At 39.2% G+C, this 15,952-nt stretch overlaps 1 long non-coding RNA gene across 1 annotated transcript in view; it reads right to left on the bottom strand.

The window, feature by feature from the left end:
- Positions 1 to 15,952, bottom strand: part of LOC131129988 (uncharacterized) — a 122,508-nt gene that overhangs the window by 62,327 nt on the left and 44,229 nt on the right. Inside the window, exon 3 of the long non-coding RNA XR_009129938.2 lies at positions 14,496 to 14,576. This is a non-coding gene — a long non-coding RNA (uncharacterized LOC131129988). The remainder of the gene's footprint in view (positions 1 to 14,495; positions 14,577 to 15,952) is intronic.

Genomic DNA, 15,952 nt, shown 5'->3' with positions numbered 1-15,952 from the left:
TACATTAGCGAATAATGTTTTCCGGCGCGGGACACAGTTTCTATTACGGCACACAGGCGGGAGAGAGAGGAGGCTGTCACTGCGAATTAGGCGGAGAGGAGGTCATGCAAACATGTCTCGTGTAATTGGAGTATAAAAAGAAAGCAGAGTGGGGGTTAGATAGAAGCTTTTTAAAAGAAAGCTGCTGAACATCACAGTGTGTTTGAGACATTAGCCAGCTTTTAGCAAAGTGCTCAACCTTCAGGACAAAGGATTCTTCTACGCGTCTTCCTCCAGCTATTCCAACGTCCCCACTCCCCTACCCCCGCCCCACCCTATACCCCGTTTAGCTGATTGCACAGGCAGCTCTACTGTAAAATCTGCTGGCATTAGAGGTCAAAAAGAGCATGTATGCCTATCGTCTTTGGCTCCATCTTCACGGCGGCAAATCTCAGAGCGGAATCACTTTTCTGACAATAATTGATAAATAATGCAGAGCGTGTGTTTGAGTTGAGAAAGGCTTTCATATCTCTTCCATTAACTCGGATTAAGATTTCATAGTGATGCTGGGGAGAATGCTAGCAATATCCCCGGCGCATTTCAATGAAATTTTTATCACTGCTTTCTTCTGTACGACATTCCTACTGGGATGTCTGCGAACGCCGAGGCGGCCTGTGGACATGAACTCCCCTCAACCGGGGCCGCTGGTGCCGCCACTGACCTCAATATTTCATGGGCTCTGGCCAAGTCGTCCGTGAGATTGCGGCTGCTGAGATTTAACTCAGACGCAACACCGTCCGCTACCATTTTAGTAGAAGTATTGCTCTTAGATCACAATGTAGCAGCTAATCGCCTGCGACCCAAAGTCAACGCTAGCTGTTAAAGTGCTCGTATTGTACTTTGATGTCACTGCTGTTCCACGTAGGTCCTCTAGGTGTCGGTAGTGAACATTTTTCACTGAAGTTTCAGTCGTCTGTTGGTCATGGTTTATTTATTTCAAAAACGCTGAGTAGGTTACATGAAGGAACATCGCATGATTGCACTTACAGTATTGTATTGTTTACAATAATGAAAATTTTGACCAGTTTTATAATTTTGACAGCAATCTTTCAGTTTATTGGTTCCACACCCAACTGTGGTATCCCTGTAATCACCTTTAAACTAGTATTACCCAGTGTAGTAGATATAATAAATGTAACCTTAATGTATTGAGGTGCTTGAGGAGCTGAGTGACGGACAGGAAGTGACATTGGGGGTTCGGAGTTGGGTTTTAGTTTGGCATATGTGATGGCCGCAACAGTAGCCTGTCTTAAAGATTGTTGTTCCTGTTATGAGATCCTTCAATAACAGGATTCTTTGTGCTGGCGATCAATTTTGGTGCTTGTGTGTCTCGCCGAACATTATGGTAACATTACTGACACCTTGTGACAAGTGTAGAATACTACATATGTATCATCGCAATGTCTTTTAGGCCCTGGCCACACAGAAACGTTCCACACTGTGCGGATTACTAAATAGATGCAACCAGGGGGAACGGATCATTGGGTGATATGCTTCTTCCTACTCCTTTTCGGACATGTTGAATTGTGTAAGTGTATCACGTAATGTACTTTAATGTAAATTGTTAAGCATGTTTGGAACAAACAAAGACAAAAAGAAAAAAAGAAAGAGGACGTTTAAATGGACACATGACGGCATTGTGCCTCAAAATGACCCCCACCAGGCCAAGTTTTCAATTGACTTTAATTGTGTACACTGTGAACGCTAATGGCTAATGCTAGCTATGAGGAAAAATGGACATCACGTCCACTTTGGAGGTTAGCTGCTTTTCTTTCAGGGAATTCAAAGCATTTGGAAAATGTGTCCATTCAGCGCTGAATGCGTCAGTGAGGTCACATGATCACATGCTCCTTATGAAGTACCTCATCCGTGCAATATATATCTAAACCCCCCGACCCCCACCCTCCAGCCATATGTTGTCAAGAGTGCACGTAATGGGCGTGCACACAAAGCACGTCTTTGTGTGCACGTAAAGGAAAGCAGAACGCTTCCCGCCCAGGGCCATGATTCCCAAGAAACACTTTTACTTTCTTTTGTCTTGCTTTATGGAAGTGGACTCCAGTGGAAATATTTGTCTTGACAGTAGTTTAGCTTGACCCCCCATTTTAAAAACGTTATCATTAGGCTTCATACACACTCACCTCCAAGCATTTACATATTACAGTAATCCCTCGCCACTTTGCGCTTTGAATTTCATGGCTTTACTCTGTTTCATGGTTAAATACGGCCTATTAGTCGTCAGAAATAAGCATATTTATACACATCTTTGTTGCCTAGTTAAAGCATTTTCAAGCATAAAAAGCAAAATTCAAAGGCATTGTGATGATATGTAGTATAGTGGTCACTAGGTAATGTTACTGTCATTTTGGTGACACATACTGTACAAGCATCTGACCTAATCTGCGGCTTTCATTGCAGGTTTGAATGATCTCACGACAGGCACAATAATCTCAAACACGGGTTACTGTTGAGTCCATCACCCAGGCCAAGCTAAAACTCTCAACATCAACTCCTGTCCTCCGCCCTCAACGACCCCCACAGCACCGGCACACATGTACAATAATTATTCATATATTAAATGTCTATTAATTCTTTTATTATGTCACTACTACGAGCGTGAAGGTGACGATAATAGTGTTATTTCATGTCTGGATGGCTCTAACTGTTATAAAAACAATGATAAAAAGGTTTTCTATGCTCTAAATATAACAGTATTCCATTTATAAATAAGGACTCATATTCTTTGGAAATACACTTATCATGGTTGGGTCTGGAACCATTTCATCACATAAACAAGGGATTTCTGTATTTATAGTATCTAGTCTGTAATGAATAAACCTGCATATTTAATTTACTGAAATTGTTATTTCTTTATTATATATATATATATTTCTATATATATATATTTATACACTGGTGTATAAATAAATTTAGAGGAAAAACAGAGGAAGGCAGAGTAGCCCACAGGGAGGCTGACATCATTAGGCTTCCATGCTACCTTTTGAGTGTTGCCGTGTGATGACTTTAGTGTTATTTGTAATATATTGAGTAATGGCCTCCTGCCATTTCTGGTGGGTTGACAAACTCGTTATGAGTTCACTGATAGTTCGTGATTGGTTCCTGCAAAAAAAGCCATTCCCTCACTGTTTTATGAGCGGCACAGTATTTAACAAATAGTTCTGAAGTAAAGGGGATGATTAAAACTTAGCCATAAATTAGCCTCAGGGCTCAAAGTTTAAGTTTAAGTTTAAAATTTATTTAAAATCATTTTATAGACCAGAAATTACAGTAATATTAACTTTCTGACTTTTTCTATTTATGACAATTATCTGTCAGTAGTTTGTGGAATATCGACCTAAAAAAACATTAAAATTACCTTAAAACACCCCAATGATATGAATGAAATAAAACACAATACAGTCAAAGTAAAATAATAGTAGAAATGAATAAATACAAAGAAATTGTAAGCACTACTTTTTGTATGCTTCTGACAAAAGCTTTTTTTTAACAGCAGGAAAAAATCAAAGAAGAAAAAAAAACCCTCCAAGAGTCTCCAAGGTGCATCCCCCCCAACAGTCAGTGAAGTGTATGTAGTATGGAGGCATTGCGGTGTATTTATCACTTCATATTAGCAATAATAACAGTGCTCCTCTGGGGGGGCAGGGCTAAGTATGCCCCCCAGCAGTGCAGGCCATTGCTGGACTGCACCAGAGAGCGTCCTCTGGAGAGTTGGAGTGCAACACGCGTCTCTCGTGCACACATTAACTCCACAACATTACATTACGTTCCCATCGACGTCCACGCGTCTTGAAGAAAAAATGCTATCACGGCGTGCTAAATCCTCCAGGCACGATATGCAACCAGTGTACTTTGTTTTGGTTAACACACTAGCAGCGGAGTACAGAAGTGTTTTTAGTGTGTTTTCAGGAATGAAAGCGTTACATTGCCGCACAGTTTTGTTTTTTAACTGAACTAAACAGCAATATTGCAAGATTAGAGTTAGCCACCATAGCCTGAGGATAAGAACCTAAATGTGGTGGTCTCGTACGTGGCTGGTTTGTCAGAGAAACTCATGTCAACAACAAACTTAACATACCCATAAACCCTCATACAATAGCTGGTTCAGTCCAACGACAAAATCCTGAGAAGCAAACTCAGCAATGTTGTTTACGCAGTGCAGTGTAGCAGTGTAGGGGTCCTATGACCTCTACATTGGAGAGACCAGACAAACCTTAAAGAAACGCATAGAACAACATAGGAGGGCAGTTTCTTCCAGCCCGGAGTCGGCAGTTTATTTGCATGTCATAAAGAAGGGCCATTCATTTGAGGACAACCATGTCCAAACTCTGCGATAGGCAGGTGGGTGTGTGAAAGCCATCTACGTCAAACTGGTACGTCCTCTCTAAACAGGAGGAAAAGGTTTACTCCATCACCTGTCCTGACATCTCTCTCCCGAAGATTCTCATTCCACAGGAAGTGTGTCCACTAACATGCTATTTAGGACTATTGTTCACCAGCCAAGCTGGGTAACAACAACAACAACAACAACAACAACCCGATGACCACTCCCAGGGGACGCAACACAGACATAAACAGGAAGACTCCCCACTTAAAAAAATTGGTACTGAAGAAGCCTTTTGAATTAAAAGTGGCTTCAACAAAGAGTCCAGTTGTCTCCCTTGAAATTTACGAATTACCAAATCTGGAGTCGACCGATTGGATAAAGAAAGGCAGCACAGTGATGTCAAAAATATATATGCAAATTAGCACAAACATGCTGATAATTGTGATCGTTCAAAAAGTTTTGACACTTACAAAATTGGGGGTTGGACTCCAACTTTTTGGGGTGCTCAAAACAAAAGTTGTGTAAACAAAAACAAAAGATCATTAATCACCATACTAAATGTAAATTTAAACTTTACTTTTTTTAATATTTAAAGAAAATAACTGTGTTATGGGTGACAGTCATATCATGAGTATGAATGAACCTTTTCTCCTTACATTACACTTTTGTTTGCATGTTTGCTTTTCCATTACTGTTGTTTATTTTATTGATACAAATATTTCTTTCTTCTTGTACATTTGTTTTGTAACATCATGTCATTATTCTTGTCATATTTTGAGTTTATTCTATTGCATAATATTATAACTTTTGCCCCACCTATTTTTTCTCAAATTTAAGCTTTATACTTTCTTTTGCTTGTTTCTCATAATATTATGACTTTTTAAAATTACATATTTTAGTCTTTAATATTTAAACTTTATGCATTTATTTCCCCTACAGTATGATTTTATTCACCTAATGTCTTCATCTCATGAAAACTGTTTTTTAATTTTTGGTATACTTTTATGTTTTATTTGCATTTTTAGAATGTGCTGATGAAAAAAACAGCCGCAGGTCGTAGATAGCTCCTGGGCCACACTTTGGACAGCCCTTGTGTACAATTTCTGTGTAGGTCGAAAAGTTGTTTTTTTTTTTACACAACCTCCCAAGCCAACCAAGAAATGGTGAACATGAAATAATAACAAAGTACAAACAAAATGGTCAAAAAGGCGATGTAACATTTACCTTTTTGTTGGGCACAAGGTGCATGCTAGCAATGATGACTCTTCTTAGTGCCAATCATTGACAAGAAAGTGAAAGTGACATTTGGAAATGTCTCCGCCTTGCTTTTATGGTACAAAGTCCTAAAAAATGTTTGAGGTGAAATATCATTTTTTTTCTGGACAGCGATGCTGGGGTACATGCAAGGCAGGATGGGGGTCAACAAGTGAGAGCGGTGAGGTCATGTCAAAGCGCGTCATGGACACGGAAGGACAAGCGTCTCCCGTGGGGACAGACGACAGCTGGGGGGGCTTCAAAGGCACAGGCTCATCTATCAATAACCTAGACTAATTGTCTGCTTTGTAATTACCGCATCGATCAATTAGCTAACGTCTCCGTCTGCACAGTGTGGACATTCATGTTAATAGTAACTCCACCGAAAATAGGGCTTCACTTTTTTGTCAGCAGGATAACACGACAAATATGTAACAAACCAAACTGTCTGGCACCTGTCAATGATGCATTCTAGGTTAATTGGCGACTCCTAATTGTCCATAGTTATGAATGTGAGTGTGAATGGTTGTTTGTCTATATGTGCCCTGTGATTGGCTGGCCACCAGTCCAGGGTTTACTCTGCCTCTCGCCCAAAGACTGCTGGGATAGGCTCCAACATACCCCCACAACCCTAGTGAGGATAGCAGGGTTTCTGAATGCTTTCTTGCCAGTAAGAGATTACGCTAGCCAGTAAGCTAGCTGAGAGGCAGCCTACTTTTCTCAACAATTCAACCAAAAAAAAAAAAATGAACCAGAAAAACCCTCAAAGAGTGAAGACCTCCGCCAATCGCCATAGTTGCCCCTATATTGTGATTCACACCAAAATAATAATCCTACATTCGACAAGTCTTATATATTTGCAAACTTTATTTTTATTTATATTTTTATCCCAAGTAGTCTGACCGTGTAGCGTTGTATGCATGTAATGTAATTCCGAAAATGGTCCTATCTCGCAATGTTTAAAAATCCTTATGATCTGGACCACTCCCAAAATGCAATCAGTTCTTCCATATCCCTTTTCCGATAATTGCTGAAAGTTTCATACGAATCCATTAAGAACTTTTCAAGTTATGTTGAACACACCTACAAAACATACATTTCTGTGTTTTTAATATCCTATATTTCCCTGGGCAATGCTACAAGCCTGAAACCAGTTGGCTCGCTTTGTGTATAATCATGCTACGTAATTATTATTACATTATAATGTGCATGAGCTCCCTCTACAGGACTGGAGAAGACCATCATTGACCACTTTTCTGAGCAACAAATCAAGTTTACCATTTGATTAGTTGTCTTAAGGAATCTGAGCAACTATTTACTAAGAAATTATTGAAATAACACAATAATAATAAAAACAACAAAATTAGGTAAGTTCTACTTTGGCCAATGTTACACTGGAGCGTAATCACGCTAGCTAACAAAGAGACAGCTAGTAGACATCATGTAGCTGCGCGCTGACCACCACCAAGAAAAAAACAATTTCGGAGAAACAACTTAAAAAGATACACATTTTATGTTATATCCATGCTAAGAAAGGTGAAACTAAACTACCAGATCTGCACTAAAAATAGAGGTTTTCTTCCCTAGCATCTCCTCACCTGTCACAGTGCAGAAACAAGTCAAGTCATTTTTGATGTAACCTTGCTCGCAGACAAGCAAATGGCATACAACGTGACCCCGACACATGAAAAGTGACAAACATTTTGCGTCACTTGACGAGCTCGATGGTTTGACCTCCACATGGTCATCTGTCACTTCCTATCCTAATTAATCCTAATAGACTATTGACGCCATGCAGACTTTCTAATTAGAGCGGATGGTCGAGACAGGAAGCGGGCGGGCTTTCATTATGACACAGTCGCTGCAAACAAGGAGGGGGAGGAAATCATTTTTCCAGTGAAAGAGAAATCCATGCATACATTAGAGCGTAAATGACAAAAGTATGCGCTAATCTCTAATTGCATCGATTGCTGCTATCGATAGCCGGCCAGCTAACGTGACCCGATTCCTTCAGCTGTCACTCTCTGTGAGAACGCCGCCACACGCCCGCCACAGGCCAATTAATAAAATATATGTTAATAGCGGCTTAATTGTTTTACAAGAGTCGCCTTGGCGGCCGTGTCAGCGATACACCGGCGGCCTCAGCTCGACATATGGTTGCCTTTCCACGCCGCCTTGGAGCCTGCTGTTTACTTTTCAAACATTAGTGATGTCACACTGCTTTTGTTTCTTACCAGACAATAGATGCACCTCCCCCCAATTCCCCACCAACCTCCACCCCCACTCACCCCCCACCAAGATGACATTTGAATACAAAAACACAACTGCAGCTTTTCAAGAGCTTTTGCTTTGTTTGCATAGCAGTCTAACCATATGTGTATAATATTGAAATTATACAATATTACATTATTGTTTTATTTGATTCTAATGTTCACAAAATTAATGAATAAACATAATGCAAATATTGTATTATTATTATTTATTTGAGGTATTTTTGACATATTTTTACATTTAATGAGTAAACAAATAAAAAAAGAACAAAGCATATTACTATTCAGTTATTTATTGAATTTAAATGTACTTATTTGATCTTAAGTTACATTCAACTTGTTTAAAAGCACAGAATGAATTGATAAAATGTATAATTTTTTTTTACATTTAAATTTAATCATTTAATTTTAAATATGTCCGAGCACTTAATTAATTAATATAAAAATCAAAGAAAATACATGAGTATACAAATATTAAATAATACATTCTGAAGTAGTTATATGATTTCATGGTATGTGTTAAATGCACGGAGTGAATGAATTAAAAAAAAATCTAATGAACATACAACAATAAACTGTCATCACTGACCTGCTTCTAAATTTTTGTTTTTTTTTATTAGGTGCTTGTAATCAAAAACTAAATAATAATGAATAAAACTGATATCAATGCCCTTATTCATCAATTATCATTATTATTATTAGTAGTATATATTTATTTGATGTAATATAATATTGGTACACAGAATAAATTATTTTAAGTAATTAATTAAAGTAACAATATCTAACTGGTGTCATTATTTTTTAAGTATTATTACTCAATGCACAGATTTGTATTTATTTTTTAAACAAACAAACAAAAAAAACTCAAACTAACAACATTGACCAATGAGTGTTTGGCAGCGTGGTGCGTTCGAGTGCAGCCACAGTGAAGTGGCTCACAAACACACTCACTTGTGACCTGAGGGAGGCAGCAGTGCAGCTTTAAATGTGCACATTTGCACCTTGGGACTGAACTAGCTGCTTGACTGCACAAGAATAACAAGAACAATCAGCCTTCTAATCACATTCACACGCTAACATTTTTGTTATTGTCATTTTAGTTTTGTTTTGGAGTTTTTGGAGTTTTCCATGTCATGTTGTTTAGTTAATATGTCTTAAATTAAGTTTGTGATAAAGGTATATATTTCTTACACATCCTTAAATAGAAACAAGTTCCACTAAAAAAGGTGACGACACCACACCAAAAAGGTGCGAATGTTCACGCAGTGTCAACAAAATGACAAGTTATGTTTTAAAAAAACTTCCTCTTGCTTTTAATAGGAAGCAATATTTATCTGTACCATGTAATTCCACATTTCCTTTCGCATTGTTTGCTGTTTTTTTCAGACAAAAATGCAGCTACACAATTAAAACCAACAAACACGACAAGTTGATTGTAACATTGTGTAGAGGAAAAAAAAACCTGCTACTTTGTAGCGCGTACACACATACTACACACGCCCTGTCGACTACAATCACTACAACACCTTGTCTTCATATTTTGGTTTCACTTTTGCCTCCTACCAAAATGCACAAGCGTGAATTATGAATGACCTCTCAGTAGATACGCTACTGAAAACAAATCCACATGTTGACATCAGCTAATGTTAGCATATCTTCTTAGCTTATTTCACTTAGTATATGTACTGTTAGCATGTTTTGTATTTGCTACCACCTTAACTAATTAGCTACATTAATTTTTAGCTACTGCTACCATTTGATGCTTTCTGTTTAGCTCATTTGCTAGTGTTAGCTGTTTTTGTCAACTAATGCTACTATAATCCTCACCTGCTTTTTGTTTATCTCATCACTGTTAGCTTATTTTAATGTAATTCATTAGCTTCACTGTTAATATATTGTGTTAACAGTTTTTCTTGTTAGTTACTGTTACTATAGTTTATTAGCTGTTATAATTTTACTCATTTGAACAGGAAGCATGGCCTGTTAGCTGTTTTCAGTTTGATTAATCAGCTACTGTTATCTTACTCGCTGCTAGCAGCTTCACTTGTCGGCAACTGTTACCATTAGCTTCTTTTAGTTTACCCCACTTGCATTAACCTGTTAGGCTGCCGTCAGCTAAGCTAATTACCTACTGCTTTCAGGCTTAGCTCTCTCCATACCATTAGACTAGCTTGCTAGCCTTGGTTGTTAGCCCCTTTTAGTTTAGCTCATTAACTGATGCTATCAATTGAGGACAGAGTATTAGGGCCACATTGAAAAATACAATTTGAAATTTAAATACTAAAGTCTTAAATCTCTGAGAAAAAAAAAGTCGTAGAAAAAAACACCATAACTAGTCAGCTACTCATTGCATGGTTTGTTAGCTGCCATTATTTTGACTCCATAGCAACCGATGACATCATAAAAATATGACCAAAATATATATAATACAAACGCTCTTTTCCGAATAGAGACTTTTTCACTTGAAAAAAAACTGACAAATGTCAACCAACGGAAATGATTTTTAAAAGAATACAGTACACCTTTTCAAAAGGTTTCTGTTGTTTATTATGATGATAATAAAAAATGTGGGTGTTGAATGAGTGTAGCTCGATAGTTCAAAGTACAGTATGTTCGCGTCCATAAGTATAGCTGCTACATCGCTAACATGCTCCCATTCTGCACTTTCGTCGTGTTTGCCCTTTTGTGGTATTAATGCACTTCCAATTTGTAGCCCAATTTCAGCCTCTAATCTACGAGACTTTTTCCCCTCAAGGATTGTCCGGAGCAACCGGCTTGGCTACGTTTTACTGGACAAAATGAGAGCTTTGTGGAAATAACACAAAAAGCTCTATCCGCTTTGTTCCGTGTAAGGGTTGTCACTCAGGAGAGACTTTTTAGCTTTGACCTTTAATGCAGGAAATGATAGCAAGCACATTTCTCGTCTGCACTTACACTGTGATTATGTTTATATTAGAACTGCCTTTACTGTGTATTGCATGGAATACACTGGATGATGATGATGGAGCAGACTGTTTGTGATGAGATGCAAAATATTGACACTTATTGACGGCAATTTCTTTCTATATTCAATACCTCTCTTACTGCTTTTTGACATTTAAAAAAAACTATAACTAATTTTTTAAATAAAAATATTTGTTTCATATTTTTATAATTATGATAAATATTTAATGATATTGTTTAATTACATTTTAACATAATTTAATTTTAAATTTTTAGGGTCAAACTATGGCTGTCATTAATATTAAGTTTTAATATTCTTAATTTATTCGCTACCAAAAATGTATTTATGTTTTTTTCAATCCGATTGCTAGCCTTTTTCTTGTGCTAAAGGCAAAACGAGGTGATGACGCAACTCCACAATAAAAGAGAGCATGTTGGCGCAGTTTTAAAAATGGCCACAAGATGGCAGATGTGCCTTTTATAAGAACTCGTCTGGGATCTTTCCCATAGAAATACAGGCTGCACAGCAACTAGGAAGTGAAAGGTATAGGGTCTTGTCGGGTTGAAGAGATTACTCATTTAGTTGAAAATCAGAATGCATTCACTCGCTTGCACATGCGTGTTATAAATGGTTATTTTCAGTTAAAAATGTTTTGTGTTGTTCATGTTTGGACATATTTTGGCTAAGTATATATGGCTAAATTCGTGTCAAAGTGTCAAAGTTATGCTTGAAATGTATCTTTTCACACAAAGCCCTTTTCTCGTTTTTTTTTTTTTTTTGAGAGAACCGATAGCTGATAGCTGAAACTTACTTATGAAACTTATGTTCTACTGCTGATTACTAAAGAACGGAAAAAGGTAGAAACAAACTTTTTTCTAATGAAAGATGACAGTCCAATCATTGTTTTGATACATGCCATGTTGATATAAGCCTGTATATAATATTCTTGATAATTCAGTCAAAATGATCAAAAATGGCCGAAAAGGCTTGGCCTGAATGAGTTAAGTGTCATACAAGTGTAAAAAGAAGTGAAGCAGTATTAATATTTTTATGTATACTGTATGCACACTATAATCCCTGTTGGCCACGTACCTTGGTTTTAACGCCATATAAGCGAAAGAATGTAAACCGTAGAGTTATTTAGCTGTTGAGCTCTGAACTAACTGCATTGCTCGTTTGTGTTCAAAACAAAATGTCAGTGTGGTAAAAGTTACATTTGAAGTATGAAGACGAGAAGCTAGGCCGTTAACGCTCGCAAGGGGGCTAGATAGCTGCCTCCACTAACACCTAAGCACAGCGTGCACAAAAAAGATGCAAGAAATGTCAATAGATAGACTGTATAGTGTAGCCTGTATCAAGCTAACTAAATCCATGAGGTTTTACAGACTAGACTGATGATACAGCAGTCATGTAATGTTTGCCGTTTATTTATCGTTTTTTATGAAAATCTTCCGATATTGATCGGGGGCCAATCCCACCATAAAATGCTGTGATGTGTCTGTGTTGGACATATATTATATCTATGTCTGTAGCAGCAGTGTTGTGCTGTTGGAAGTTGTATGTGTGTAACAAGTGAAGATGGATAAACCCCAGGTGGGAAGGTGTAGGATAAAGTTTGTAGCATCCTTTGGATTTAGCAAAGCCTGTGGAGGCGCTGAGAGATGATGGCGGATGTTCTCCATCATGTCTCTACATCTAATGGCTTCACCTGGGACAACAAGGAGCTTCGACATCATCATGGAGGACATCCAGGGTAATGCCAAGCACAATGAAGCCCTCACAGTAGTAAGTAGAGTAAAGTAATTAGTTTGATGACCCTGTAGAAGTAGTAGTCCTCCTTTATAGATGGAATATTTTCAGTTAGAGGTAGAAAGTAGGTTTAGGACCTTCTAATTAAGTTTTTTCTTACATTTTTAAGGTCAAAGTCATATATACTTATATAGCACATGTCCAACAGCTAACTGTCCAAAGTGCTGTACACCAGCCAATAACACACAAAACACACATGCATAATTCATTCATTCATTTTCCTACAAGGGTCGCGAGGGATGCTGGAGCCTATCCCAGCTGTCTTTGGGCGAGAGGCGGGGTACACCCTGGACTAGTCGCCAGCCAATCCCAGGGCACATATAGACAAACAACCATTCACACTCACATTCATACCTATGGACAATTTGGAGTCGCCAATTAACCTAGCATGTTTTTGGAATGTGGGAGGAAACCGGAATACCCGGAAAAAAACCCACGCATGCACGGGGAGAACATGCAAACTCCACACAGAGATGGCCGAGGGTGGAATTGAACCCTGGTCTCCGAGCTGTGAGGTCTGCGCGCTAACCCTTCGAACGCCGTGCCGCCCCACATGCAAAAACTTTGCACAGAATAATGACACTAATAAAAACAGTAAGACAATCAATAAATAATTCATTCAATTTTGACCGCTTATCTTCACAAGGGGCGCAGGCGTGCTGGAGCCTATCCCAGCTCTCTTTGGGTGAGAGACGGGGTACACCCTGGACTGGTTGCCAGCCAATCACAGGGCACATATAGACAAACAACCATATAGACAAATAAAAACAATAACAAGCACACAATGCCCAGGTTAGCCTGTTTTAAAAGCCAGATCATAAAAGGATTTAAAATGCTCCAGTGATTGTGCAGGTCTAATGTTAAGAGGCAGATCATTCCAGAGTCCCTGACCTGCAACAGAGAAGGCCCTATCACCCCGAGATTTAAGTTTAGACTGAGACATTGTTCAAAGAAACTATGAGCTGGACCTCATAGTTCTTACATTTTTAGCCACCCTCAGTCATCAAACACAGCCCTATAGTCACCTTTACACTTCTATTACCCAAAATAGTGGACATAACGAAGAAAATCATCCCTGGCCTAGTCACCACAAGACATTTTTTTCTGAATGAGATCTTGTGACACCCCAGTACCAAAGTAATGCCAACCACCCTTTAAAATATCGGAAGAAGGTGAATGAGTGGTTAGCATGTTGGCCACGCAGTCAGGAGATCAAGAAGACCTGGGTTCGAATCTCCACTTGGGCATCTCTGTGTGGAGTTTGTATGTTCTCACCATGCGTGGGTTTTCTCCGGGTACTCCGGTTTCCTCCCACATTCCAAAAACATGCTAGGTTAATTGATGACTCCAAATTGTCCATAGGTATGAATGTGAGTGTGAATGGTTGTTTGTCTATATGTGCCCTGTGATTGGCTCGCCACCAGTCCAGGGTGTATTCTGCCTCTCGCCCGAAGACAGCTGGATAAGCAGTATAGAAAATGGATGGATAGAGGCGCTATAAAGCTGAGGTCATTTGAGCCTGAAGGAAGTAATTTATTTAAGTCACTGTAGTGTAACACAACTGTAGTGAATAGAGCTTAATAAATATAACACACTAAGATATTGGCACAGGCGGTACATTTTTGGTGATTTAATGCATTTTGCGTGTGGACAAAAAAGGATAAAAAGAGTAGAAAAACATGTATATGAATAATAGTTTGATGGTGTCCTCAATGAGATGCAGTGTTATGTTGTCATGTTGTAAATGAACACGTGTACCTGCTGTCATATCAATTAATAAATTGAAGGTGTTGAATAAATGAAGGCGTAATCAATGCTTGGCTGACTTTCTCACCTATTAGAGCGGTGCCACATTATCCAGACCATCATTCTTTTTGGATGTTGAGATGAAACATGGTCTTCTTTCTCTCTGCGCCTTTAAGGAGGAGAAAAATCCAATTATTAGCAACGAGCCAATTACTCTCTCAGCCTGCCTGCTTCAAATCCAAGCTCGGATTTGAGGATTAGCTTTTCCCAGCCCTTCCTCCGCAGCCCAGCAACAATGTCCACCCTAGCCGCTACCCCACGCTCCGCCGGGAGGCCTCCGAGTTGGAGGGCGACACCAGCTATCCCCAAGAGGAGAGATGATGGCGAGGGCGGTTTACGGACTTCGGATCACCGTTATCTGAGGTCGCAGGTCAAATAGGAGCTGTCAATGACAAGGCAGCGGCTAATCAAGTCCTATTGACTTTACAGGCCCACACTTATAGAACACCGATGCATTTGTGAGTCAATTAGACGGGTTGGTGGGGTCACATGGTCACGATCACCTGAGGAGGCTATGACCTTTGACTCCATCCCTGCTTTTAATAGAGACATCTGCGGTTCTCAGGTTGAAAATGTAACATGTCAGCATCTGACCTCGGTGTGGTCAAGTTCAATGTCACCACACGTTCCCAGTTTTCATATTCACCATCAAAACACAAATCTGTTCATGATAATCACACATATAATCATGTTTATTTTATCAGGTTGTATGATCATTTACATGATCAAAGGGGGGAATTGTGATGGAAATCTTCATTTATTAATTCATTTTCTACCGCTTTTTCCTCACGAAGGTTGCGGGGGTGCTGGAGCCTATCCCAGCTGTCTTGGGGCAAAAGGCAGGGTACACCCTGGACTGGTCGCCAGCCAATCACAGGGCACATATAGACAAACAACCATTCACACTCACATTCATACCTATGGACAATTTGGAGTCGCCAATTAACCTAGCATGTTTTTTGGAATGTGGGAGGAAACCGGAGAACCCGGAGAAAACCCACGCATGCACAGGGAGAACATGCAAACTCCACACAGAGATGGCCGAGGGTGAAATCGAACCCTGGTCGTCCTAGCTGTGAGGTCTGCGGTGATGGAAATCTTATATTTTAGAATTTGGTCAATGAATTTGAACAAATACAGTATTTCTGCAGTAAACGTGCAAGCTATGCTGTATTGTGACTATGTGCTTGTGGCTTGAGCTCCTCTGTCTCCAAAACAAGTTTCTCCAATGGCGTCCTTGCACCTGGAAAAGTCCATGATGATCCTGTTCTTCTGGGGGACATATCGGCAGACACTCAACAAATACCCATGAAGGCTTTGGCATTCTGGGTGTTATCTGTTCTACCGTCACGACCATCATCAAGGATAAAGTTGGCATCCTTGAACATGTGAAAGGATCTACTCCAATGACATGGACATATGTGTCCTTCATGTGTTCTGTACAGTGTGTTCAAGTCAGTTCAAGTAACGGCAGTACAGACTGCA

This window comes from Doryrhamphus excisus, linkage group LG4, assembly GCF_037039965.1.
Source record: "Doryrhamphus excisus strain RoL-2023G ecotype Guam linkage group LG4, RoL_Dexc_Guam_v1.1, whole genome shotgun sequence".
Classification (NCBI taxonomy): domain Eukaryota; kingdom Metazoa; phylum Chordata; class Actinopteri; order Syngnathiformes; family Syngnathidae; genus Doryrhamphus; species Doryrhamphus excisus.
This window is presented reverse-complemented; position numbering and strand designations above follow the sequence as displayed.